The 24,883-nt window shown below is 50.1% G+C and overlaps 1 protein-coding gene across 5 annotated transcripts in view; it reads left to right on the forward strand.

Annotated features, from left to right (window-relative positions):
- LOC135918618 (uncharacterized) overlaps window positions 1-24,883 on the forward strand; it is a 440,383-nt gene that overhangs the window by 184,158 nt on the left and 231,342 nt on the right. The window lies entirely within an intron of this gene.

The raw sequence follows: 24,883 nt of genomic DNA on the forward strand, positions 1-24,883 counted from the left end.
ACGTGGTGGGCGTCGCCGCAATGGCCTCTGGGAGGCTACAATTGCGCGTTAGTCCACCGTAAGACCATGGCACAAGCTGCAGCGCTTACTTTTGTACTCACCTACAACAGCCCAGAGGGGATAAAGTATAGTGGAAAGAGGAGAGAATGCTTGAAGCCAGCACTCGGGCGAAACGTGTGTAGAAAAGTGACTCTTCGCTCGTGGCAGCTGGCATACATCGGATGAACGTAGAATATTGGAAATGCGTCGTCAGAAAGCACGCTTCGTTTGGGGTCTCTTCAATAAAACAAACGCTACTAATATTAGAAAATTATTATTCTAAAATTATTAGTTTTATTAATAAAATTTGTAGGTTAATTTTTAGCTTTCAGCTGTTTATGAAAAATAAATGCCATGCTGGCTTTTCACATGCGGACAAATGGCAAAGCATGCTGACGAAAAGCCGCACTAAAGAACTGCGGCGTCAAGACGACAGCAAGCAGTACTTGCGAGAGAATGACTCTGCTAACTTACTCGCAGGCTACGAACAATAACGGACAACAACGCCTCAACCAAACTCGTCTGGATGCATGTTTTCTGCAACACGTAGAGAAACACGGGCGGGGCACGCAAGGTAACACTTAATATTACACGACAACTGCTGTGAGCTATCAGCGTCATCGCCAAAAATCGCCAGTGAACGCAAACAGTACCCCAAATTTCGCTTACATCGATTACCACAGTGCATGGGGTGTGCATAAGTATTCTAATTGTATTCAATAGAGGTCGGATTGAAGCCAAATGGCCAGTTGTTCCCGCGCATCAGCGGCCGAACCTTCATTGTACAAACACAAATCATGGGCTAAGAAGCGCACTAGCATTGACCTTGCAATGACTAGAAATGCATATTTCGGTCCTTTGTGCCTATAATTGGCTATTTGCCGCTTGAGAAATTAGACATCTTTCTTCGGTCATCCTTTTTGTATCACAAACACGTTCGGTAAATTTTTTTTACAAGACGCGAAAGCACTGGCAGAAGTTGTTACTATTGCCAAAGATCTAGCAGTACGACCTAGCAAATAACTGGTTGCGTTGTCAACTCTAGTTCAATCTTTCAGGGCATCACCATCTGCCTGATGCTGTTTAGTAACACAGGAGAAAATATTAATAGTTGCCTACTTCAGCAGTGCATGCGGAACTTTATGTTACACCACAAGCCAGGATTTTAGAGAGAGAAACTCAATACATTTTAAGTAAGGTATCATCTGTACATGGTAGCTAGAAAAACCAGACATGGGCACCCTCACGAGAGCGAGCCCTTACGAGGGCACCCTCACGAGAGCGAGCCCTTACGAGGGCCTTCACCCTAATCTCTCCTCCCCCTCGCATGGTGAGATGACGGTGAGGTGAGGTTCGCCTTAGGGAAGATTGGTGAAGGTAAAATAAGGGAGGGCGAAAGTTCTCAGGTGATGGCGAGAGAAGGCGTGATTACAATGTGAGGTTAAATAAGGAAAAGGCAATGTATATTGTTGAAGTGCAGAAAATTCACTCAGCTTGATGCAAGGTAGGTTGAAAGTCTAAAGTTTAGATGCGCACTGGCAGGATGTCTTTCTAGCGCAGATGCACGTCAAACCCCACTTTTATGTGACGAAAATGAGTAAAACTGTAAATTGCTGTTGACGTTAGCTGCAGCTAAACCTATTGAAAGCTGTAGCCGTGGAAAGCAGAAACGAAAGCAGGAGGTGTGACGGGGACTTTTTTGCGTCACACCGACAATTTTCCTGTACTGAGCGTCGGCATTCTTCGCAACCAAGCGAACCAGCACAGCGAACGATGAAAGAGCGAACGCGGAGCGCAGCGGGCGAGGAAAGACGGCGCGAGCGAAGCGAGCGCGACGAGAAAAGCGGAGGAGGGGGGTACGGCAAACGCGGGAGAAGAAAAGCGTAGTGGAGCGCAAGCCGTGGTCTGAACGGACGATCGCTGCGACATGGCGCCGGAGTAGCGCGTGCTTTGTCTTTTCAATGGCGCCATCGATAAGGCATGCTGCGAGCTACCATATATGGAAACAAAGCGATGCATGAGCGGAGGTCTGTCTGTGGCGTTTGCTGTCGGGCCAAATCGCAATCTCTCGTTTAGAGAGGCAGTCGGGCCACACGCCGCTCCATCTGCTACATGCCGCACGCGACAAACCATTTGCGTCAGCCAATATATGGCGAAATGAAAACACATGTAGAGCTGCGCTCACATTTTGTATTAGCGGGTATGGTAATCATCGGTGAATTTTTTTCACTGATCACTACCGCTCTGCGCACTTCTTTATCGCAGGTAAACATTTAGGAATTTACCTTTGCTTGCTTTTATTGAATAGGCAAGAAACCCAATGTGCGGTTTTGGGCTACTGAGGGCGTTTGTTGACGTGCGAGCTAAAGAAAACATCTAGATGAACAAAAAACATGTCGGTGATAAGGCTAGAGCTCGTCTACAGTACAACTAAAACTTGTTTCATTCTTCAGCTCGCGCATGTCAACGACAGTCAAACGATTTTAATTAAAGCAAACATTCAGACGAAATGTTTTAACTCAACCTACACAAGGTCGCGTTGCTGCACTGACTATCAAGAATGTGCACAGCAGGATAGTTCAGAACATTGACGTGTAGCTGTTTAGTATATATTTAAAGATTCGAACGAATGCTCTGTTTCGAAATCACCGTAAAACTAGCCCGAAGCTTTCGGCATGAAAGACAGTGCAAGCAGTTTATTAGAACCAGGATAGAACTCGATAGATACATTCATGTTCCATCTAGCCATCTATTGAAAAAAACGTAATGGTAAGCTTCGTGTTTTTATCATATAATTGCTAGAAATGTATTCGCTTCGGCGTTTCATTGCATGAATATAGGCTTATAAACTGCAAGAAAGTACAATGTATACGACTAAAGATTTTCCTTTCCCAACTCCTGAAATGGAACTGCTGTAGCATAAATGGAAGACGTGCGTTCATGCTAAGCAAAAGCAGCATTAGTTTCTGAGCCACAACGGCTAGCATGCACTCAGAAACATTCAGCTTTGATGAAGATGTTCGCATTCTAAGTGACAATTATATTTTAACAAATTCAACAGGAAGATATACCGCCACAGAAACAAGTGGGGAACATCTTTATATTTTCGGGCGGAGCTTTCGCATGAAAGAGATTATCCGTGCAGCGAGAAAAGCGAGGTAGTCACGAATTATTGCACGACCTGCCAGACGGCTCGGCAGTTTGAAACACATGTAAATATTCAGTAAATGCATTCTTATTTTCCTTTGCGTGTGTGTGATGCCCGTAACTGTATAGTAGAGTATTAAAGTACTACATACAGCAAATTACTTGCACGTGCAAGCGTAGATGCCCCCCGTCTGTTGAATCGGCGAGATCGTGTTTGTCGTCAAAAGGGAAGCGAGCGCCAAAGGAGGAAGGCGCCTGGGGGTGGACAAGAAAAGCGCCCCGCTCGCACCTTTCCGTTTGTGCTTCAACGTCATGATGCTCGCTCTGCATGTTGCAGCACCTCTTCTTTCGACATGCTGCATTAGGCGGTGTCCAAATAGGACACCAGGCGACGCACCGTCGATATCAATGTATAAATATAGCGTCCGCAACCGCGCCCACAACGTTTCCATTTGTGCTTCGACGCCGCGGTGCTCACTGCCAATGCTCGCTGCGTCTGTTCTTTCCATTTCTAGCAATATGCGCTTTCCATGTGGCACACCAGGCAACGCACCGTCGAGACCAATGAAGCCTCCAAGACCGCCTTCGCGCCCCTTCCGTTTGGGCTTCGACAATGCGGTGCTCGCAGTGCATGTTCGAGGCATCTCTTCTGTAAAACGCTAGCGATATGCGGTTTCCCTTTGGCACAACAGGCGACGCACCATCAAGACCAATGAAGCCTCCAAGACCGCCTTCGCGCCCCATCCGTTTGTGCTTCGACAATGCGGTGCTCGCAGTGCATGTTCGAGGCATCTCTTCTGTAAAACGCTAGCGATATGCGGTTTCCCTTTGGCACAACAGGCGACGCACCATCAACACCAATGAAGCCTCCAAGACCGCCTTCGCGCCCCATCCGTTTGTGCTTCGACAATGCGGTGCTCGCAGTGCATGTTCGAGGCATCTCTTCTGTAAAACGCTAGCGATATGCGGTTTCCCTTTGGCACAACAGGCGACGCACCATCAAGACCAATGAAGCCTCCAAGACCGCCTTCGCGCCCCTTCCGTTTGGGCTTCGACAATGCGGTGCTCGCAGTGCATGTTCGAGGCATCTCTTCTGTAAAACGCTAGCGATATGCGGTTTCCCTTTGGCACAACAGGCGACGCACCATCAACACCAATGAAGCCTCCAAGACCGCCTTCGCGCCCCATCCGTTTGTGCTTCGACAATGCGGTGCTCGCAGTGCATGTTCGAGGCATCTCTTCTGTAAAACGCTAGCGATATGCGGTTTCCCTTTGGCACAACAGGCGACGCACCATCAACACCAATGAAGCCTCCAAGACCGCCTTCGCGCCCCATCCGTTTGGGCTTCGACAATGCGGTGCTCGCAGTGCATGTTCGAGGCATCTCTTCTGTAAAACGCTAGCGATATGCGGTTTCCCTTTGGCACAACAGGCGACGCACCATCAAGACCAATGAAGCCTCCAAGACCGCCTTCGCGCCCCTTCCGTTTGGGCTTCGACAATGCGGTGCTCGCAGTGCATGTTCGAGGCATCTCTTCTGTAAAACGCTAGCGATATGCGGTTTCCCTTTGGCACAACAGGCGACGCACCATCAACACCAATGAAGCCTCCAAGACCGCCTTCGCGCCCCATCCGTTTGTGCTTCGACAATGCGGTGCTCGCAGTGCATGTTCGAGGCATCTCTTCTGTAAAACGCTAGCGATATGCGGTTTCCCTTTGGCACAACAGGCGACGCACCATCAACACCAATGAAGCCTCCAAGACCGCCTTCGCGCCCCTTCCGTTTGTGCTTCGACAATGCGGTGCTCGCAGTGCATGTTCGAGGCATCTCTTCTGTAAAACGCTAGCGATATGCGGTTTCCCTTTGGCACAACAGGCGACGCACCATCAACACCAATGAAGCCTCCAAGACCGCATTCGCGCCCCATCCGTTTGTGCTTCGACAATGCGGTGCTCGCAGTGCATGTTCGAGGCATCTCTTCTGTAAAACGCTAGCGATATGCGGTTTCCCTTTGGCACAACAGGCGACGCACCATCAACACCAATGAAGCCTCCAAGACCGCCTTCGCGCCCCTTCCGTTTGTGCTTCGACAATGCGGTGCTCGCAGCGCATGTTCGAGGCATCTCTTCTGTAAAACGCTAGCGATATGCGGTTTCCCTTTGGCACAACAGGCGACGAACCATCAACACCAATGAAGCCTCCAAGACCGCATTCGCGCCCCATCCGTTTGTGCTTCGACAATGCGGTGCTCGCAGTGCATGTTCGAGGCATCTCTTCTGTAAAACGCTAGCGATATGTGGTTTCCCTTTGGCACAACAGGCGACGCACCATCAACACCAATGAAGCCTCCAAGACCGCCTTCGCGCCCCTTCCGTTTGTGCTTCGACAATGCGGTGCTCGCAGTGCATGTTCGAGGCATCTCTTCTGTAAAACGCTAGCGATATGCGGTTTCCCTTTGGCACAACAGGCGACGCACCATCAAGACCAATGAAGCCTCCAAGACCGCATTCGCGCCCCATCCGTTTGTGCTTTGACAATGCGGTGCTCGCAGTGCATGTTCGAGGCATCTCTTCTGTAAAACGCTAGCGATATGCGGTTTCCCTTTGGCACAACAGGCGACGCACCATCAAGACCAATGAAGCCTCCAAGACCGCCTTCGCGCCCCTTCCGTTTGTGCTTCGACAATGCGGTGCTCGCAGTGCATGTTCGAGGCATCTCTTCTGTAAAACGCTAGCGATATGCGGTTTCCCTTTGGCACAACAGGCGACGCACCATCAACACCAATGAAGCCTCCAAGACCGCATTCGCGCCCCATCCGTTTGTGCTTCGACAATGCGGTGCTCGCAGTGCATGTTCGAGGCATCTCTTCTGTAAAACGCTAGCGATATGCGGTTTCCCTTTGGCACAACAGGCGACGAACCATCAACACCAATGAAGCCTCCAAGACCGCATTCGCGCCCCATCCGTTTGTGCTTCGACAATGCGGTGCTCGCAGTGCATGTTCGAGGCATCTCTTCTGTAAAACGCTAGCGATATGCGGTTTCCCTTTGGCACAACAGGCGACGCACCATCAACACCAATGAAGCCTCCAAGACCGCCTTCGCGCCCCTTCCGTTTGTGCTTCGACAATGCGGTGCTCGCAGTGCATGTTCGAGGCATCTCTTCTGTAAAACGCTAGCGATATGCGGTTTCCCTTTGGCACAACAGGCGACGCACCATCAACACCAATGAAGCCTCCAAGACCGCATTCGCGCCCCATCCGTTTGTGCTTCGACAATGCGGTGCTCGCAGTGCATGTTCGAGGCATCTCTTCTGTAAAACGCTAGCGATATGCGGTTTCCCTTTGGCACAACAGGCGACGCACCATCAACACCAATGAAGCCTCCAAGACCGCCTTCGCGCCCCTTCCGTTTGTGCTTCGACAATGCGGTGCTCGCAGTGCATGTTCGAGGAATCTCTTCTGTAAAACGCTAGCGATATGCGGTTTCCCTTTGGCACAACAGGCGACGCACCATCAACACCAATGAAGCCTCCAAGACCGCATTCGCGCCCCATCCGTTTGTGCTTCGACAATGCGGTGCTCGCAGTGCATGTTCGAGGCATCTCTTCTGTAAAACGCTAGCGATATGCGGTTTCCCTTTGGCACAACAGGCGACGCACCATCAAGACCAATGAAGCCTCCAAGACCGCATTCGCGCCCCATCCGTTTTTGCTTCGACAATGCGGTGCTCGCAGTGCATGTTCGAGGCATCTCTTCTGTAAAACGCTAGCGATATGCGGTTTCCCTTTGGCACAACAGGCGACGCACCATCAAGACCAATGAAGCCTCCAAGACCGCATTCGCGCCCCATCCGTTTGTGCTTCGACAATGCGGTGCTCGCAGTGCATGTTCGAGGCATGTCTTCTGTAAAACGCTAGCGATATGCGGTTTCCCTTTGGCACAACAGGCGACGCACCATCAAGACCAATGAAGCCTCCAAGACCGCCTTCGCGCCCCTTCCGTTTGTGCTTCGACAATGCGGTGCTCGCAGTGCATGTTCGAGGCATGTCTTCTGTAAAACGCTAGCGATATGCGGTTTCCCTTTGGCACAACAGGCGACGCACCATCAAGACCAATGAAGCCTCCAAGACCGCATTCGCGCCCCATCCGTTTTTGCTTCGACAACGCGGTGCTCGCAGTGCATGTTCGAGGAATCTCTTCTGTAAAACGCTAGCGATATGCGGTTTCCCTTTGGCACAACAGGCGACGCACCATCAACACCAATGAAGCCTCCAAGACCGCCTTCGCGCCCCTTCCGTTTGTGCTTCGACAATGCGGTGCTCGCAGTGCATGTTCGAGGCATGTCTTCTGTAAAACGCTAGCGATATGCGGTTTCCCTTTGGCACAACAGGCGACGCACCATCAAGACCAATGAAGCCTCCAAGACCGCATTCGCGCCCCATCCGTTTGTGCTTCGACAATGCGGTGCTCGCAGTGCATGTTCGAGGCATCTCTTCTGTAAAACGCTAGCGATATGCGGTTTCCCTTTGGCACAACAGGCGACGCACCATCAAAACCAATGAAGCCTCCAAGACCGCATTCGCGCCCCATCCGTTTTTGCTTCGACAATGCGGTGCTCGCAGTGCATGTTCGAGGCATCTCTTCTGTAAAACGCTAGCGATATGCGGTTTCCCTTTGGCACAACAGGCGACGCACCATCAAGACCAATGAAGCCTCCAAGACCGCATTCGCGCCCCATCCGTTTGTGCTTCGACAATGCGGTGCTCGCAGTGCATGTTCGAGGCATGTCTTCTGTAAAACGCTAGCGATATGCGGTTTCCCTTTGGCACAACAGGCGACGCACCATCAAGACCAATGAAGCCTCCAAGACCGCATTCGCGCCCCATCCGTTTGTGCTTCGACAATGCGGTGCTCGCAGTGCATGTTCGAGGCATGTCTTCTGTAAAACGCTAGCGATATGCGGTTTCCCTTTGGCACAACAGGCGACGCACCATCAAGACCAATGAAGCCTCCAAGACCGCATTCGCGCCCCATCCGTTTTTGCTTCGACAATGCGGTGCTCGCAGTGCATGTTCGAGGAATCTCTTCTGTAAAACGCTAGCGATATGCGGTTTCCCTTTGGCACAACAGGCGACGCACCATCAACACCAATGAAGCCTCCAAGACCGCATTCGCGCCCCATCCGTTTGTGCTTCGACAATGCGGTGCTCGCAGTGCATGTTCGAGGCATGTCTTCTGTAAAACGCTAGCGATATGCGGTTTCCCTTTGGCACAACAGGCGACGCACCATCAAGACCAATGAAGCCTCCAAGACCGCCTTCGCGCCCCTTCCGTTTGTGCTTCGACAATGCGGTGCTCGCAGTGCATGTTCGAGGCATCTCTTCTGTAAAACGCTAGCGATATGCGGTTTCCCTTTGGCACAACAGGCGACGCACCATCAAGACCAATGAAGCCTCCAAGACCGCCTTCGCGCCCCTTCCGTTTGTGCTTCGTCAATGCGGTGCTCGCAGTGCATGTTCGAGGCATCTCTTCTGTAAAACGCTAGCGATATGCGGTTTCCCTTTGGCACAACAGGCGACGCACCATCAACACCAATGAAGCCTCCAAGACCGCCTTCGCGCCCCTTCCGTTTGTGCTTCGACAATGCGGTGCTCGCAGTGCATGTTCGAGGCATCTCTTCTGTAAAACGCTAGCGATATGCGGTTTCCTTTGGCACAACAGGCGACGCACCATCAAGACCAATGAAGCCTCCAAGACCGCCTCCGCGCCCCTTCCGCTTGTGCTTCGACAATGCGGTGCTCGCAGTGCATGTTCGAGGCATCTCTTCTGTAAAACGCTAGCGATATGCGGTTTCCCTTTGGCACAACAGGCGACGCACCATCAAGACCAATGAAGCCTCCAAGACCGCCTTCGCGCCCCTTCCGTTTGTGCTTCGACAATGCGGTGCTCGCAGTGCATGTTCGAGGCATCTCTTCTGTAAAACGCTAGCGATATGCGGTTTCCCTTTGGCACAACAGGCGACGCACCATCAACACCAATGAAGCCTCCAAGACCGCCTTCGCGCCCCTTCCGTTTGTGCTTCGACAATGCGGTGCTCGCAGTGCATGTTCGAGGCATCTCTTCTGTAAAACGCTAGCGATATGCGGTTTCCCTTTGGCACAACAGGCGACGCACCATCAACACCAATGAAGCCTCCAAGACCGCCTTCGCGCCCCTTCCGTTTGTGCTTCGACAATGCGGTGCTCACAGTGCATGTTCGAGGCATCTCTTCTGTAAAACGCTAGCGATATGCGGTTTCCCTTTGGCACAACAGGCGACGCACCATCAACACCAATGAAGCCTCCAAGACCGCCTTCGCGCCCCTTCCGTTTGTGCTTCGACAATGCGGTGCTCGCAGTGCATGTTCGAGGCATCTCTTCTGTAAAACGCTAGCGATATGCGGTTTCCCTTTGACGCAACAGGCGACGCACCATCAACACCAATGAAGCCTCCAAGACCGCCTTCGCGCCCCTTCCGTTTGGGCTTCGACAATGCGGTGCTCGCAGTGCATGTTCGAGGCATCTCTTCTGTAAAACGCTAGCGATATGCGGTTTCCCTTTGGCGCAACAGGCGACGCACCATCAAGACCAATGAAGCCTCCAAGACCGCCTTCGCGCCCCTTCCGTTCGGGCTTCGACAATGCGGTGCTCGCAGTGCATGTTCGAGGCATCTCTTCTGTAAAACGCTAGCGATATGCGGTTTCCCTTTGGCGCAACAGGCGACGCACCATCAATACCAATGAAGCCTCCAAGACCGCCTTCGCGCCCCTTCCGTTTGGGCTTCGACAATGCGGTGCTCGCAGTGCATGTTCGAGGCATCTCTTCTGTAAAACGCTAGCGATATGCGGTTTCCCTTTGGCGCAACAGGCGACGCACCATCAAGACCAATGAAGCCTCCAAGACCACCTTCGCGCCCCTTCCGTTTGGGCTTCGACAATGCGGTGCTCGCAGTGCATGTTCGAGGCATCTCTTCTGTAAAACGCTAGCGATATGCGGTTTCCCTTTGGCGCAACAGGCGACGCACCATCAAGACCAATGAAGCCTCCAAGACCGCCTTCGCGCCCCTTCCGTTTGGGCTTCGACAATGCGGTGCTCGCAGTGCATGTTCGAGGCATCTCTTCTGTAAAACGCTAGCGATATGCGGTTTCCCTTTGGCGCAACAGGCGACGCACCATCATGACCAATGAAGCCTCCAAGACCGCCTTCGCGCCCCTTCCGTTTGGGCTTCGACAATGCGGTGCTCGCAGTGCATGTTCGAGGCATCTCTTCTGTAAAACGCTAGCGATATGCGGTTTCCCTTTGGCGCAACAGGCGACGCACCATCAAGACCAATGAAGCCTCCAAGACCGCCTTCGCGCCCCTTCCGTTTGGGCTTCGACAATGCGGTGCTCGCAGTGCATGTTCGAGGCATCTCTTCTGTAAAACGCTAGCGATATGCGGTTTCCCTTTGGCGCAACAGGCGACGCACCATCAAGACCAATGAAGCCTCCAAGACCGCCTTCGCGCCCCTTCCGTTTGGGCTTCGACAATGCGGTGCTCGCTCGGGGGGACGCCGAGACGCGCTCGCCGAGTCAGCATGGATCCACGTCGGCTCCTCGAAGTTTTCACCCTATCAACGGAATCTTCTTCGACAGGACTCCAAACTTGTGCTAGGAAGACGTCTCAAGGTACCCACCTTCCGGCGAGACGAACTTTTCATGATTTCTCCGCAATTAATGGAAGAACTTGGCCGGCTTACCCGGCCGCTGGCCACTAAGCCTAGTCCTTGGCTGGACGCCACCTCCACACCACTGACGCCACGCGCGTTCGTGGGCTTCCGAAGCATGGACATCGAGGAAGCAGTGGCGTCCGCTTCGACATTCGGCCACTGGCGCACCCTAGGGTCAACGCAGCGCCAGCAACAAGCCACCACTGTGATTGTTAAATTCATGGCATGCCTGAACCTTGCTGCAGTCGACGTTGGTACCCTCGGAATGCTATCCGCTCGGCGGCAGGACTCAACACAGTGGAACGCAGCGACACATACTTCAAAATGCGCACCATACGAAACCTGGCAGCCGTTGACACCTATCGTCGATCTGCTGCCGACAAGCTCGCGGAACTAAAGAGCATCACTATCAACGATGCAGCTTACGAGACAAACACCTACGTGGCCGCTGATCCTATGATCCGCTGATCCGCTGATCCTCTCCGTCGGTCTCCGACGGAGAGCTGCAGAGTATTGTGGAAGTAGAACAAACGAAACTCCTGACAATCCGCCGAATAGGCACGTCCAACACCGTGATGGTGATGGTAGAAGGCCCACGTTTACCCAGATTTGCCCTTATTATTCGTGTTGTCCAGCGCCTCTACCCATTTCGACACATAAGTTCGATGTGCTCGCACTGCTTCACGCTCGGTCACGCCACCGACGTATGCCCAAATCGTTCAACGTATTGCGTGTGCCATCATTGCAGTAGAACATTTCCCAGTGCGCAAAGCATACCTCCCCATGAGTGCTTCCCCTACTGCCATAATTGCAGCGGTGAACATTCGCCGACTTCGAAATACTGCCCAGATAGAAAAAAAGCAGAGCGCGCGGCGCGTTCGCGGGCATCCAAGCACCGTCGCCGACGGATACGCAACACGAAGCCCTTCCAGTACACACCAGATTTCCCTGAATTGCCACAGGGGACACACCGTCCCCGTCAACAGGACACAAGAGTCACTATAAGTGACAAGACCGCAGACGCCTCCATCGCTACTTCCAACCGGTTTTCCGTGCTACGCCAGACGAGTCGCAGCCGGAGTCGCAGCCGCAACCGCAGTCGCAGCCGCAGTCGCAGCCGCAACCGCAGCCGAAGTCGCAGTGCCAACCAAACCATTACAAAAAAATCTCTAAATGGAAGCCCGCCGTCTAAGGCCGCCAAGTGATCCACCACTCCGGAGCCGATTCGTCCCAGAAATGACAAGAGCCAGCCAGCCTCTGATAACGGTGAGCCAGTCCGTCGAAACCTACCTACTAATTCCTCACAATCCTCACCTAACACTTCACAGTCAACCCGTTCTATTTTACGGACTCCAGTTCTTCATTACTCGTACTCTCAAGCTCTTCAGCACCCTATGACACCATCTACAACATCATCGCACATGCCGGACCAAACAACCATGCAGCGCCTTGAACGAGCGGTCCAGGTTTTAACGGCTAAAGTAGACAGCCTCGCGAATGAGGTTGCAGTGATTCCCACGATACAGGCTGAAATGCAATATCTAAAACAAGAAATTGCACGCACTGATGTCGTCCTTCAACAGCTAGTGGCCAACGCACAAATATTCGCGCATGCATAGACATCCACGCAGTCCAAGGTCGATGAGCCCTCCGGCTCGGCAAATCAGTAATATGGCAGGCCCTAATGGACCTTTAGTAATATGGCAATGGAATTGCAGGAGCCTTCGAAGGAAGAAGGCTCTCTTACAACAATTCATCTGCCGAGAAGCGCAGAAACCAGATATCCTTTTAATTCAAGAAGCTTGCGGACGTATATCATTACCGGGATATGAACACTTTAACCAAGGAAGTATTACTAAACGAGACAAAACAGCTCCACGGGGTGTGGCCATTCCGATTACCACTGTAACATACGTGGCCAAACATATTCCAGCTATACGAATCGATACTGATTCCATAAACAATTCGACTCCGGAGCACGTTACTGTCCAATACCACTTCGGCAGCCGTGACGTTCTAATTATCAATGCATACTGGGTCCCAAGGCTCGACTGTCCTTCTCTGAAATGGGTGGACACGTACACAAAGCTACATTAGGACAAAGACATCATTATAGCTGGGGATTTCAATACACATAACTTATCATGGGTCTACCAGCGCACAACTAAAGCAGGGCAGCACCTCGAAAGAAAAATGCAAGATAACAAGTATACATTTTTTAATGACACAACCGAGCCCACGCACCAAGAAAACAGTGTTGAACGTGACTCTAACCCCGACTTAAGCTGGTACCGCGGAATCGGAAATGTAACTTGGGCGAATTTTCACGAAAGTTTTGGAAGTGACCAGCACATCATTGAAGTTACTCTGAGCATTCCTCGCTCTAAGGCTCGCCTTGCTAACGCAGCTTCTAGTACACAACTTAGTGACTGGCACCGATTCCGATCAGACCTAGACAGGGCCGACGAACAGCCGGACCTACATTCATGGGTAAAGAATATTAGCGAGACGAGGAAAAAGTACACCAAAATGATTGCGCATACTGCTGAAAACCCACACATAGACTCTCATCTGCTTAACTTATGGGATAAAAGACACAGGATAGTGCAGAATTGGAAAAAACATAAACAGAATCATAGCCTTCACAAACGTATTGAGCAAATAACATTAGAAGCACAAGAATACGCGCAAAAACTTTGCACCGAAAACTGGTTAGAAACATGAGACAAGCTCAACGGCCGCCTAGATACTGCGAGAGTGTGGAATATCTTAAGATGACTATTGGGCCAAGGAAAAGCACGGCGCACCATGGACACGATAATGCTGAGCTCTGGCCCGACACGCGAAGAAATAGCTGATGAAATTCGTCAGACGTTCTATCCCTTGGACCAAAATGCACAACAACTTCCGGATTACCCAACTGAGTCGCTCGAAGAGAGTACAACAGGCATAAGCAGCCTGTTTACTTTAGCTGATCTACATAGGCTCTCTCTTCGCTGAAACAAAACGCGACGCCGGGCAAAGATGGGATTACTTATAGTACACTTCGTAACTTACCCTCTTCTCAGTTAGAACAACTTTTAGAATACATCAACAATATTTGGGAATCCGGAATCATTCCAGACGAATGGAAAACGGCAATAATAACAGCAATCCCGAAACCCGGCAAACCAGCCAACGGTATCACAAACCTACGTCCTGTATCTTTAACGTCGTGTGTAAGCAAACTGATGGAACGCATGGCCCTTAACCATATCAACTGACGCTTAGAAAACAGCAGTGCTTTTCCGTACACAATGACAGGCTTTAGATCACATGTTAGCACTCAGGATACCATGCTTCGTATCTCGGAAGATGTTTATCAATATCACAGTCTCGTACAAACCAGAGTAATCGCAGGTGTAGATATACACAAGGCGTTCGACCACGTGAAACACTCCGCTGTCCTCAAGAACCTCTTGACCTTACGAACCGGCGCCCGCCTCTACAATTATATTAAAGATTTTCGTACCGGTCGCTCTATAGAAATTCAAATCAATGGAGAGCTTTCAGCGCCATGCCCTCTGAGTGTAGGAGTCCCTCAAGGCTCAATCCTATCACCCACTTTCTTCAATATTGCTTTGCTCGATCTGCCTGCCCGGCCCTCTTCCATCGTACTACTCGAACACAATAGTTATGCAGACGATATTATAAATATGGTGTTACAAGGGGTCCCTAGGAGAACAGGAGCACACCATCCAGTCAGGCTTAGATACCATTCACGAATACGGTAACGGCATTGGGCTTAAGTGTTCTCCAACAAAATCTGAGTACATAGTAGTAACTAATCAAATAGGCCGCCGTGCGGAAGAGCAGTACCAAAGCATCAGTCTCCATATCGAACACACTGAAATACCGCGCCGATGTAACATCAAAATAGAGAGATAGAATAGCTTTATTTCCATCTACTTGATGGAGGAGGCTGCAAGTAAAAGCTGCTCCAGTAGGCAGCTTGACGAGGTCCGCAGCCCCCTCTACAGAATATTCGGCAACAGCATACATGCAAACACATCTGCATCATACATACATATATACACATACACATATACATATGTATACATACTTATAAATACACGTACTCGTATATACTCTCATGAACCCACATACTCGCATTTACACTTGCACACCCATATCCATACAGAGGATGACGGTAGAGCTGAAGTATGGTTGTAAAAATCAATCCGACAACTAAACCAGATATACCACATGCTATCTAGAGTAACAACTAAACACAGAGGACTAAAGGAGCAAGAACTTCGAAGGATTTTTGAAGCATTTGTCTACTCCCGTGTGCTCTACCAACTTCCATATAAATCTCTCACTAAGACCCAGCACACCAAATTAGAAACGGCGCTCCGCCAATATACGAAATTAGCTTTAGGAGTACCTCGATTGCCGCAAACGACCTTGTGACCGCCACTGGGTTGTCAAACACACTTGATGAACGCATTACAGTTTGCAGACAAGTGCAAATTCAAAGGCTTCAAACATCCCCACAAGGGCGCAAACTGCTCGAACATCATGGATACCAGACAGGTGCCCTACCGCCTCTTCCACCGTTGTATTCACCACCATGGGACTCACCACCCAGATTCACGGTCCTACCCATACCACAACATATACAGCCGTACAAACACGAAGCACGCCGCTCCCAGTTAGTCAAACGAATAAATAGGGAAAGCTCACTACCAGACACTACGTATTAATATACGGACGCTAGTCACTCGGAGGGTAGATGTCTAACTGCAGTAGTCGGCCCATACTACGAGCATGTAAACGCGCACACAGGAGCCCCCGACCCACCTGATGCAGAGGCTCTTGCTATTCTCGTAGCAGTCACCCGGCCTCATCATCCTACCCAACGCATTTTAATTCGCACAGATAGCCAAGATGCATGCCGCATGCTTCGCGACAACTTGCTACCTTAGCATATACACACCTACTTCAATGGCACTTGGATGCACACCCTTCACTCTGTGTTACCTTGCTGTGGATACCCGGGCACCAAGGCATGGGGGGGGGGGCGAACTCCCGAGCTCATGAGCTCACCCACTCAGTTAGATTTCCGGGTCCTGCGTGCCTATGGCGGCTCGAATTTAGCCCAAGGGAACACAGAAGGACTTTGCACAAGGAGGGCACATCACTTTTAAAGCAACTTCACACCAATTCCATCGCCTTTATTACTCCCCCTGCGTACCTCTCGCAAAAAACAGGGCTATTTTCCGAACACTTCAAACAATACTCAATAGTGACTCCTCTTTTCCGTCACTATATTCAAGGCCTACCTGGGCCCCCGAAACACCCGAACTGCATGGAATATCCGTCCCTAAAGCATTGTCTGTGGCATTGCCCTCACACTCAACCCAAATTGCAGTCAGCCCTCTCTAACATTCCCACTAACATCAAGCCACAGTCATGGACGGACTGGCTCACTCCACCACCCCATGCAACTAATGTTCTCCCGCTGGTGCTTATCCAGCACGTCAGAGACGTGTTGGGTGAGGACTCGAAGCTGACCGACCAGGGTTGAGCGCCGGACGCTGGCGTAAAAATAAAAGTTTTTTCTCTCTCTGTCTCTCGCCGTGCATATTGGAGGCGTCTCATCTGTAAAACGCTAGCGATATGCGATTTCCCTTTGGCACAACAGGCGACGCACCATCAAGATCAATGAAGCCTCCAAGACCGCTTTCGCGCCCCATCTGCTTGTGCTACGACACTGCGGTGCTCGCAGTGCATGTTCTAGGCGTCTCTTCTGTAAAACGGTCGCGATATGCGATTTCCCTTTGGCACAGAAGGCGACACACCATCGAGACCAATGAAGCCTCCAAGGCCACTTTCTTGCCCAATCCGTTTGTGCTTCGACACTGCGGTGCTCGTAGTGCATGTTCGAGGCATCTCTTCTGTAAAACACTCGCGATATGCGATTTCCCTTTGGCACAACAGGCGATGCACCATCGAAACCAATGAAGCCTCCAGGGCCGCTTTCCCGCCCAATCCCTTTGTGCTTCGACACTGCGGTGCTCGATGTGCATGTTCGAAGGGTCTCTTCAGTAAAACGCTAGCGATATGCGATTTCCCTTTGGCACAACAGGCGACGCACCATCAAGATCAATGAAGCCTCCAAGACCGCTTTCGCGCCCCATCTGCTTGTGCTACGACACTGCGGTGCTCGCAGTGCATGTTCTAGGCGTCTCTTCTGTAAAACGGTCGCGATATGCGATTTCCCTTTGGCACAGAAGGCGACACACCATCGAGACCAATGAAGCCTCCAAGGCCACTTTCTTGCCCAATCCGTTTGTGCTTCGACACTGCGGTGCTCGTAGTGCATGTTCGAGGCATCTCTTCTGTAAAACACTCGCGATATGCGATTTCCCTTTGGCACAACAGGCGATGCACCATCGAAACCAATGAAGCCTCCAGGGCCGCTTTCCCGCCCAATCCCTTTGTGCTTCGACACTGCGGTGCTCGATGTGCATGTTCGAAGGGTCTCTTCAGTAAAACGCTAGCGATATGCGATTTCCCTTTGGCACAACAGGCGATGCACCATCGAAACCAATGAAGCCTCTAAGGCCGCTTTCGCACCCAATCCGTTTCTGCTTCGACACTGCGGTGCTCGATGTGCATGTTCGAAGGGTGTCTTCTGTAAAACGCTAGCGAGATACGATTTCCCTTTACACAACAGGCGATGCACCATCGAAAGCAATGAAGCCTCCAAGACTGCCTTCGCGCCCCATCCGTCTGTGCTTCGACACTGCGGTGCTCGATGTGCATTTTTGAGGCATCTCTTCTGTAAAACGCTAGCGATATGCGGTTTCCCTTTGGCACAACAGGCGACGCACCATCGAGACCAATGAAGCCTCCAAGACCGCCTTCGCGCCCCATCCGTCTGTGCTTCGACACTGCGGTGCTCGATGTGCATTTTTGAGGCATCTCTTCTGTAAAACGCTAGCGATATGCGGTTTCCCTTTGGCACAACAGGCGACGCACCATCGAGACCAATGAAGCCTCCAAGACCGCCTTCGCGCCCCATCCGTCTGTGCTTCGACACTGCGGTGCTCGATGTGCATTTTTGAGGCATCTCTTCTGTAAAACGCTAGCGATATGCGGCTTCCCTTTGGCACAACAGGCGACGCACCATCGAGACCAATGAAGCCTCCGAGACCGCCTTCGCGCCCCATCCGTCTGTGCTTCGACACTGCGGTGCTCGATGTGCATTTTTGAGGCATCTCTTCTGTAAAACGCTAGCGATATGCGGTTTCCCTTTGGCACAACAGGCGACGCACCATCGAGACCAATGAAGCCTCCGAGACCGCCTTCGCGCCCCATCCGTCTGTGCTTCGACACTGCGGTGCTCGATGTGCATTTTTGAGGCATCTCTTCTGTAAAACGCTAGCGATATGCGGTTTCCCTTTGGCACAACAGGCGACGCACCATCAACACCAATGAAGCCTCCGAGACCGCCTTCGCGCCCCATCCGTCTGTGCTTCGACACTGCGGTGCTCGATGTGCATTTTTGAGGCATCTCTTCTGTAAAACGCTAGCGATATGCGGTTTCCCTTTGGCCCAACAGGCGACGCACCATCGAGACCAATGAAGCCTCCGAGACCGCCTTCGCGCCCCATCCGTCTGTGCTTCGACACTGCGGTGCTCGATGTGCATTTTTGAGGCATCTCTTCTGTAAAACGCTAGCGATATGCGGTTTCCCTTTGGCACAACAGGCGACGCACCATCGAGACCAATGAAGCCTCCGAGACCGCCTTCGCGCCCCATCCGTCTGTGCTTCGACACTGCGGTGCTCGATGTGCATTTTTGAGGCATCTCTTCTGTAAAACGCTAGCGATATGCGGTTTCCCTTTGGCACAACAGGCGACGCACCATCGAAACCAATGAAGCCTCCGAGACCGCCTTCGCGCCCCATCCGTCTGTACTTCGACAATGCGGTGCTCGCAGTGCATGTTCGAGGCATCTCTTCTGTAAAACGCTAGCGATATGCGGTTTCCCTTTGGCACAACAGGCGACGCACCATCGAGACCAATGAAGCCTCCGAGACCGCCTTCGCGCCCCATCTATTTGTGCTTCGACACTGCGGTTCTCGATGTGCATGTTCGAAGGGTCTCTTCTGTAAAACGTTAGCGATATGCGATTTCCCTTTGGCACAACAGCCTTATTCCACCCAGCCTTATTCCCGATTTATTAGAAATAGACCCGAACAACTTTCTTTCATTGTCGGAAACTGTCGAAGCCTGAAGAATAAAACTAATGATTTTGCAGGCCTTCTATCGATATTGGAGCCTGACGTTGTTATCGCCACCGAATCCTGGCTAGACCCTCACATCGCGGATTCTGAGGTATTTCCATCAGACTATGCTGCATATAGAAAGGACCGAAATGCGTGGGGAGGGGGGGTGGGTGTTTGTTCTAGTTGTGGACACAATTGAAAGTGCACCATTTCTTTCAGCTGACGATACCTCAGAGTATGTATGGTGCAGGCTATGCTTTTCAGATGGAAACGCCCTTATTGTCGGTTCTTTCTACAGACCACCTACTTTGAACACTGTTGAACCATTTATCAGCCTTTCAAGGTCACTCTCAGCCCAGTCATCTAAACGGTAATTCTTGGTGGTGACTTTAACATGCCAGATGTTGAATGTCGTTACCTATGCCCTGTAGAGAATAATAGGTCATTGCTCCAGTCGGCATTTTGCGAGCTAATAATGACCTATCGGCTCTACCACTTTGTTGATTTTCCTACTCGTTTTGGATGTACAGATGGAAATGCGTTATACTTGGTCTTTAGTAACGAGAAAGATATCATAGACTTCATTGCACCAGTACCAGGGATCTGTGATCATGAAGTAGTTGCAGGCACTATTCGTTGCAGAAAAGTGGAATTCACCAAAATGCGGCCGAGAAAGGCTATATATTATAGAAGGGTTAATTATGAGGCTATCTCAAATGAGTTAAATAATTTCCTGCCTATATTTGCGCATTACAGTTCATTTAGTAGCATCGACAGTCTGTGGGTCATATTCAGGGATAAACTGCTTTCGTTGACCTCAGATTTCATTCGGTTTGAAGTGGTTTCGACTAAGCGCCGCAAGGGTAAGCCCTGGATTAATAAGGATTTACGTTCATCAATTCAAAAAAAAAAATCCCGAACATACAAAATATATTGCAAAACAAAAAACTCAAACATGTACAAAAAGCTAAAGGATATCAGCACAAAACTTAAAAGCAAATTGAAGGTGGCGAAGGATGCATATCTACAAGCCATAGGAGATAAACTAAAAACGAATGGCAAAGAGGTCTGGCTGTATATCAAGAGCAGCAAGAAGGATGACACTGGCATCCCGGCCATCACAAATGATGGTAACCTAATTAAAAAAGACAGAAGACAAGCAGAAGTTTTTAACAAGTATTTTCATTCAGTTTTTACAAAGCCATGTAGCATTGCTATTTCTTACACACCGTCACGATTACCGGAAATGGAAAACATTGCCGTGAGCAAGGAAGGAGTGGAGGCGTTTTTTTTTAGTTTGAACCTTCATTCGGCTCACGGACTCGATAGAATTTCTAATCATGTTTCCAAACACTGTTCGAGACAGATAGCACCTTTCTTAGTAATATTTTTCAACAAGTCACTAGATAATCAAAAGCTGCCCGAAGATTGGAAGACAGCCAACGTGACCCCCATATTTAATGAGGGTGATCGTACACGCGTAGGCAATTACAGGCCGATACTCTAACTTCCATTTGCTGCAAGACTCTCGAACATGTCCTGTACTCTAATCTGATGAAACATCTTCAAGCAAATAACTTTTTCACCTCGACTCAGCATGCGTTCCGCTCGGGTTTTTCGTGCGTAACACAACTAGCCGAATTCCCTCCCGACATTGCACTCTTCCTGGACCATGGTGAACAGATAGATGCACTCTTTCTTGATCTGCGGAAAGCATTTGATGTCGTCCCTCACAATCTACTTTGCCTAAAGTTATCATTCCTGGGCATTCCTGAACGTATTCTCGGCTAGATGAATGATTATTTACACCTTCGCAAACAGAAAGTTGTTCTTAATGGGTGACATCGGCTCCAATGCTCGTGCTATCGGCAGTGCCTCAGGGCTCTGTGCTTGGGCCACTTTTGTTCCTTGTTCATATTAATGATATAGTAGTAGGCCTCAAATCAACAACTAGACTGTATGCTGACGACTGCGTCATGTATTGTACAGTGAAATGTCATGCCGATATGTCTGTCTTACAGGACGACATTGAAAAAGTATCTATCTGGTGCAAGCGGTGGCACATGGCTCTGAATACTGGTTAAATGCTGTCATGTGCCGTTTACAACGAAAAACGAAAAAATCCCCAGTTGCCATTCCGTAAATATAGTTGCACTCAGCACCGCTAAGGATGTTAAGTACCCCAGAGTTGCGTTTTCTGAAACGCTTGGCTGGACTAATCATGATAACTAAAATTAGCGCGAAAACTTACCGTCTTTACTTTTTCCGAGGAAATTTTTAGCATTCTCCTTCTTCAGCGAAGGCAACCTTGTATTTCACAAACGTCAGGCCTATTCTAGAATATGCGTGCGTTATCTGAGATCCATACACTAAACACCTAAAAAAAATTTGAACGTGTGTTACGAAGCAGCACGCTTCGTAACAGGAAATTATAATTTTACTATCAGAGGATCCGGAATACGGGAACGGTTGGGTAGGAATACTCTTTCTTCACGCAGGAAAATCCTAAGATTGAAATTCCTTTGTAATATATATAAAAGTAAAACTGGTATCGACAATACACTGTTTGTCAAGGAGCGGCATTACGTTTCATCTAGGAGAGACAACGCTAACAAAATTAGATCTTATTGGTGCCGTACCAATGTGTTTAAGTATTCATTTTTTCCTAACACGATTAACGATTGGAATGAGCTCCCTAATGAAGTGATGGCCGCTTCTAGTTTTGAAAATGCTCTTGAGAGCTATATTCTTTGATTGTTCTGTTATTAATCTCTGCACATACGCAATTTTTTGTTAGGTATATTGTTACTTACTTTGTTTTGTACTTTGTTAGCTTGTCTTCCGCTTTTGCGAATTTCAGCGCTTAAACAATGTTGTATTTACTGATGTATCTTTTGATGTTGCTGAATATGTTTCCATTGTGACCACCGGTATTTTAACCCCCCTACAATAATGCCGTAAAGGCGATGTAGGTATACAAAATAAATTAATAAATAAATATACTGCTGACCGTATGAACTACCCCTCCTGCGTGCGGCCTACAGTGTACTAGACAATGGTCGAGTGGGCCGAATGACGCTCTCCCGATGAGGCGCCGCATGCGGAAATAATTTGCGAGGCACTGCGAGCGAATTGGACTGGGGCGGAGACGCCCCAGTCCAGTACGGTCCAGGCCCTAGTGCAGAAGCGGTGCCGGACTGGCAGGGGGCTTTCCCCGGATTGATATAATGTAATCGAGGCAGCGCGCCTCTACCGCAGCGTTCACTCATCCCTGCTTCTCAGGCAGTGCTCTAGGGCAGGTCACGCAGTGCCAGTCGATGATTTGGCAAGTCACGTGTACATGCGCAATACATGCTCTGGTCCGTTGCCTGAATGCGCAACGTTACCACTTTATTCTCGCCGAGTGTGGACTATCTCGAAAGTCGCCCAGGTTTGGCTCAGAGTCGTGGCTGACTCTGCTATCCCGCGACTGGGACAGCCGCTGGAATTGGCCTGACTGAGGACCATGACCAGCCCCCCACATCCAGATTCTTGGAAGCAGGCGTTGCTTCGGAAATGAAGGAATTTAGGTCTTCTCTTCTTCGCCAGTGGGCTGCGTTGATCGTGGCTCTCCAGAGCCTTGGAGGGCCAAACCCATGAAAAGAAAAACCAACAAACACACTATCATCTGAGACGCGCAGCGATGCGTCAGAACGTGGTATCGGTGCGCGGGTCACCTCGCTCATATGACTTGCGAGGATTATGATGATGATAATAGCAGGGACCGAGAGCCCAGCAGGAGTCTGCAGGAGCATGTGCTTGCGGTTTTGGCTGTACCCTTATAAGGAAACTGCGGCGCAGGGGTGGCGTCTCCCGGGCAGTTTGGCACCGCTGTGCATAGGTATGCTGTGACCTTACATGCTGTTTTTGCGCGGATGTGTGGCAAGTTGGCCCGGCGTCTTGGGCCGCGGTGAGCGGCGCCGGTGTCCGCCCGACGGCTGTGCTATGGTCCTGTGCACTGGAGTTCCCTGCACCCTCCTTCCAAACATAGGCATCCCCTGATTCGACTTGGGGTGATGGTTCGATTGCCACCTCGTGTCATTTACGTACTTTTTTTTATTTTTCCTATTTTCTTTTCTCGCTCTGTACAGGTTTTTCTCAATTGTTTTCTGTTCCTTCTTTTGTAAAATCTCTTTTCCGTCTTTCTGAGGGACCGCTCGCGTTGCTGCTGTTGGTGGGTGCTCTGAATATATTGCATAAGTCATGCCTTTTCTTTCTGGTCACTACAGCAACTACCACTCCGGCTCCATCTTTTTCTGTTTGTTCCCCTCACTCCTTTGGCCATTAGTCAGGAAATGTCACCTGCCGTCAGTAACCTGCCATCACCGTCAGTGGCTGTCCGATCGGAAAGGAATTTCGAATCTGGCGGCCATTGACGTGCATTAATCATTACATGCATGAAGACTCTTTCTGAAATCTTCGCTGTCAAAGGATCTTCAGGCAGGTGGGGCTACATGGATCATCGGACAAACCTACTACCACCATTGTCATTGGGCACTTGGATCGTGGCTCTTCACGGCACTTTTCAAGCGCATCTCTGGATTCTCGTCTCATTAAACGCTCTACGCGGCGACTTTGTGCCCCGCTGACCGGACCTTAGGACAGTAAGAGTTTCCGCGCCCGCATATTATTTTTCCTATTCGTTCTTCTTTAAAATCAGCGCTTTGGGTTACTTTTAAACACCCCTTATTTATTTAGTGTCAATTGGTTTTGCACCCATTATCGCATACCTGTAGGAACGGCTTTCCCCACTTTTCTTGATTTTATGACACCTGGGGACCAGATACAAAACAGGCGTGGAGACACGCTTCGCTGCTTGTCACGTCCCATGAACGAGGCGCCAACGCCGGGCCAAATTCCAAAGCCGATTTATAAGCCTTCGAAAATAACGCTACGAAAGCACGGACAATTATTAAGAGGCCTTCTGGGGTGCCAGCGAACGCCGTTTGTGGCCCAAAGACAGAATCAGAGCCCAGAGTTGTCACAATTCCACAAAATATATTCTTGAAATAAGGCAGTTACATTCACGCATGCGTACTTCGGCTATGCGCATCACAATGCAATTCACATGGGTTTTAACAAAACTCAGCAAAATAATTAACGACAAGGTCTAAGAGTTCAACAGGTACGGTACAGCATGAATAAAAGCCCCAAGTGTCTACTCATATTCATCGCCCGTGTTGGTCTTGAGCCAGGCATCCTCGGCGTAGTTCGAGACAAATCTGGAAGAAGGACCCGAAATGCAGACGCTTGAGGAACTCGTCGGCCAGCGTTCATGGGAATTCCCTCTTCCTCAGACGGTTGATCTACGCGTCACATCTCTTCACCGAGTGATTCCAGCACGGTGCTTTTATCGCCTTCGCCGGCGTCACTCGAACTTTCTGACGGAGTCGTGTTCCCAAGCATAAATAAAGCCTGGCAATCTTCAGCGCGCCCACAGAATTTTTCGTCGTCATCGCGCCCCGCTGCAAAGCCGTCCCAGCAGGTCGTCCTACGCAACTGTATTCTAGTACACTCTAGTGCATTCGTCAGAATGTATGCGCTTGTAAGCTTTCGCCTCACTGTCGCCACTCGCGGCTAAAAGCGAAAAATTTAAATCTCCGTTTGTCATCACAAATTTATAGCATTCAAA

Source organism: Dermacentor albipictus, chromosome 6, assembly GCF_038994185.2.
Source record: "Dermacentor albipictus isolate Rhodes 1998 colony chromosome 6, USDA_Dalb.pri_finalv2, whole genome shotgun sequence".
NCBI classification, from domain to species: Eukaryota; Metazoa; Arthropoda; class Arachnida; order Ixodida; family Ixodidae; genus Dermacentor; species Dermacentor albipictus.